General features: G+C 44.4%; 1 long non-coding RNA gene across 1 annotated transcript; it reads left to right on the top strand.

The window, feature by feature from the left end:
* The first annotated feature begins 494 nt into the window (after nt 1–494).
* On the top strand, nt 495–3,579 carry LOC115459480. The gene is made up of 2 exons (XR_003940278.1): nt 495–554; nt 3,396–3,579. It is a non-coding gene; the product is annotated as an uncharacterized LOC115459480 (long non-coding RNA).
* Nucleotides 3,580–4,461: the final 882 nt, after the last annotated feature.

Here is a 4,461-nt window from a genome sequence, read left to right as displayed (position 1 = left end):
GAATAACCTTCCTTGCAGGGTTGTGGTTTGCTTGACAAGTAGTTGGCAGTGGAGGGACTGTGTGTTGCTGCCACTGAGGTGATACCAGGATCTGAATCATTTTTTTAGTAAGCTGTAAGAGGAAACATTCTCCCCTGTATAGACTCCAGAACAGGCAAAATATTCTTGATAACGACAACTCACTTGTCTCATCTTCGGTCCCAAATTTATCACAGAAATCCAAAATATCAAAACTTATCTTGTCATAATTATTTTAAAATTCATACTTCACATATCTTAAAGCTTGTTGATTATATATTTTGGACTTGAGCCAACATGACATGTTTCATAAAGCTGCGTCAGGGCCCATCATTGTTATTGCACAAAACATTCCTAATTTTGGCCCCATGTTCTGTCATCGGCGAGGGTTGGTGTGTGTTCTGTGTACAAACCTCAATCTCTGTGTCTTATATTTACAGAGCTAAGCATGAGAGGAAATTACCACTTATATATCCTCTGCTTTGTTGTTGTGAAATGCGTACGGGAGAATCTTCTAGTCTACCATGAGAGAAAATGTGAGTATTGAGCTCCGTAGAAAGAAAATAATTCAGGGTATCACTGGACCCCTGGCAATACCCCTCCCTTCTCTATCACAGGAGCTGCATCTGTGCCTCTCAGGCAGAGTTTTGGAGCTGAAATGGGTGGGTGGGATGGAAATGGGGTTACCAGTGAGGGGGATTAAACCTCAGGGAGCAACACCTGAATGAAGGTTCCTGACACCACAGCCCAAAGGAGGCTAAATCTGACTGAGATGGAAACCCAGGGAAGCAGGAAAAGGACACCAGACCAATAGAATGTGAATTAGTGTAATTCCATTACCATATATACAACTAGGTAGTATGTACATGAAAATCTCACAGTCCTGCTTAGTTCTCTCAGATAAATGAAATTAATAAATTCCATAGTTGTAGGAATTGGTTTAATTTGTTTACCTTACTGCTGGGAGAGCAGGGGGGTCGGATGGAGGTGTCCTGGGTTGCCAGGGAGATGTTTAATTAGGATGAATTCCTGCACATGAGCAATTCATTCCAAGGAGACCTGCACTGACACCTGAGATTTTAAAAGTGCTAAAAGAAGTTTTAAAAGTATTTGCATTAAATCTAATTGCAGAATTTAGGTGCTAGGAAATGGGATTGGTATGCTATGTACTCGAATTGGCTCAAGCCTTATGCAAATTAGTCCGTTTTTGGGAGGTTCTCATTTGCATATTTGTGGGTAAACATTGATGGGAATGTTTACAGCCTTAATGTTAGGGCATGGCTCTGATCCAAAATGTGAAGTTTGATACAAAAACGAAGGGTTTATCTAGTGTTTTTGACTAAAAATTCCCATTAGAGTGTCTGTATGTTAATCTGCAATCAAATAGAGCTTTCTGATTGGATGATCAGCTCCTGTTAGAAATCTGCCCAGGAACAGAGAGGGGAGAGCAACTGACGATTTGGCCAAGACACAGATGCAGCTGTGAGCAGTGTTGCCAATTGGGCGGTTTTCCGCTACCCGCCACAGGAAATTTTTGCCCGCGGTGGGTTGCGGTTTTTGGGCTTGTTTTGGGTCTTTTGGCCGGTTTTTTAAGCGGTTTTTTTGGCCGCGGGGGCGGGGTTAGTGACGTTTTGGCCGGGGGTTAGTGACGTTCTGGGCGTGGTTAGTGACGGGGGAGGCAGGGCCGATGATGGCGGGGGCGGGGTTGAAGACAGCGGGGGCGGGGGTGATGACGCGGGGGTGGGGGTGTCAGGGGCGGAGTTTGACTTTGGGCGGGTTTTGGGCTGGATTTGGGCTCGTTTGGGTGGGGAAAAAATTTTCCACCTGGCAACCCTGCTGCCCAGGAACAGAGAGGGGAGAGCAACTGACGATTTGGCCAAGACAGACATGCAGCTGTGAGCTCCGTGTGTGTAAGAATTGAAAGAAAGAATTGTTGTTTGATCTAAGTTGACTGAAATTATAAAAGAGTGCCTTATATGTGTGAAAAGAGATTGGTGGAGATTTACAAGTTTGAGGTTTCTTCTGAGAAAAGGATCTGAATATTTCAGGATTACTTGAAGCTTATGAAAAATAGAAAAGGGAGAATTTCAGTTTAAGAGTGTTTAAATCTTATAAGTTCAAAAAAGACTTTGCTCACATTTTGAATTAGCCAGATTAGTAAACTTACTGAGTAGAGAGGGGAATGCATCTATGAGTGTGTGAGTGAGAGAGTTTCATTCATTTTAGGAGCTTCAAAAGGGAAGAAGTGCTCTCCATCTACATAGATAGGGCTATAAATTTTCAGTTTAATAATTTGAGTCAGGAAAATTAGAGGGTAGGAAGTTTCTTTAGCTTGGCACAGTCCAGGTTCCTGCTGTAGGTAGTCAAATCGATGAAAGACAACTTCTAAAGGAGAGATCTCTTGAAGAAGGAAACAACTTAATACAGGAAATTGAGGAAGAGAGAGAGACAATTCACACTTTTTCTGAAACTCCTGTTTACCACACAAGTGAACTGAGATTTAATTTTGAAAATATAGGAAGAAGGAGAAATCCAATTAACATAGTAGATGACGGCAGAAAAAGACCTGCACGGTCCATCCAGTCTGCCCAACAAGATAATTTCACGTGTGCTACTTTTTCTGTATACCTTACCTTGATTTGTAACTGTCATTTTCAGGGCACAGACCGTACAAGTCTGCCCAGCACTATCCCCGCCTCCCAACCACCAGCCCCGCCTCCCACCACCGGCTCTGGCACAGACCGTATAAGTCTGCCCAGCACTATCCCCGCCTCCCAACCACCAGTCCCGCCTCCCACCACCGGCTCTGGCACAGACCGTACAAGTCTGCCCAGCACTATCCCCCGCCTCCCAACCACCAGCCCCGCCTCCCACCACTGGCTCTGGCACAGACCGTACAAGTCTGCCCAGCACTATCCCCGCCTCCCACCACCAGCTCCGCCACCAATATTTATGATGTCAAAGATGAAATAGGACGATAGCTCTCAACCTGAGTAAGATCCAGAACACTCCCCTTCAATAAAGGATAAACTGAAGTCCTTTTTAGAGTCACAGGACTTATTCATGGGGCAGTCGTGGGATCTAATAGGTCATATTTCAAAAATTAATAAGGTTGGCACTCTTCAAAATGTTCTCTACTGTGACTTGAGACTCCTCTGAGGGCTTTTTACTAGGACTGTAGCCAAGTTTGTTTTAATAACTCCTGTTTTGAGCTCTGTGACTCTACTTAGCTGAGGACATATCAGGAACTCCTTCCACTGTTCTGAGTTTCAGGGTCTAGGTAGGAGTGTTTGTGCTCTATATGATGTTGTGAGGTGGGGGGCGAGATATTCTCCCTGGTTCTGCTAATGCTGTCTCACCTCTCTCTCCTCCTCTAGTGAACCGGACTTGTACTTGATTTTGGACCAGCCTCACTGTTGAAATTCAGAAGAGTCTATCTCCCGCTTGAGGACACCACCCCTGTACCCTCTACTCCCACAGCCCTCCAGGGACTCCCGGTGACATTACCGGAGCTCTGGTTACTTTCTAGTAGAGTAAATAAAACCTTTGCAGCATCATTCAGTGATTGTCTTATTGTTGTCTAAATACAATGAGGTTAATATTTGTAGCAAGTATCTCAGATTGACAGGGCTGAGGGATACCCCAGAGGCTGTACACAAATATTCTCCACCTCATTCTCAAGCATCTTTCACCCTTCTTCACAGAGGGTATAGTTGTGAAAATCCTCACCCTCCCTTTTATGGTGAAACCCTTTGGGCAGTGGTTAAGCCCAATATTTCTCCTCTCTCTGACTGTGGGTATGAAACTGGTTTCTACTTATATTTTACTTCCTAATATATTACAGGGTCTGCAGCCTGGATTTTAAAGGGTAGAATCATGGACTATATATCCCACAATGCTTTAGGGTTTAAATTCCAAACCAAGATTGGCCAAATGTCTCCCTCCTGGAACTAGGTAACTTGGCAGCTCTGCATTAGAGGTTCCCTATAAAGTGTTTCCAGTGGTTTCTGAGGATTCATTTCTCTGCTCTTCAAGGAAACAACTTTATCCTGGGTTATCCCCTTGTTCAATGAGAGCAGCCTACTTCTGTGCAATCTGGAAGACGTTGTAACTGGTTAGGCCACAGGGTCTTTATCTGCCTTCATTTTTTCTGTGTTTCATTGCTTCTTACTGCCATGATCCTGAGGTTTGGGGATGCCCTTCTCCCTACTCCAAAGAGTCCTGTCCAGTGATCATAACTACCTTTGCTTCAATGCAATGGGGCTGTGAACAGAGTGAGGTTGCTCTTGCCTCAAAAGTATACCACAAATATCCCCAGTAAATTGCAGGGACAGGATAGAATGACTCAGGTTTTGGGAAAGGATGAACATTGCCAACTTTTGTTGCCAGATTGGTAGGGGCTTTGTTATGAGTGTATGGGGATGACGGCTGCACGGGGAAGGG

This window comes from Microcaecilia unicolor, unplaced genomic scaffold (genome assembly GCF_901765095.1).
Source record: "Microcaecilia unicolor unplaced genomic scaffold, aMicUni1.1, whole genome shotgun sequence".
Classification (NCBI taxonomy): domain Eukaryota; kingdom Metazoa; phylum Chordata; class Amphibia; order Gymnophiona; family Siphonopidae; genus Microcaecilia; species Microcaecilia unicolor.
Note: the sequence above shows the minus strand (reverse complement) of the source record. Positions and strands in the feature narration are given on the sequence as shown.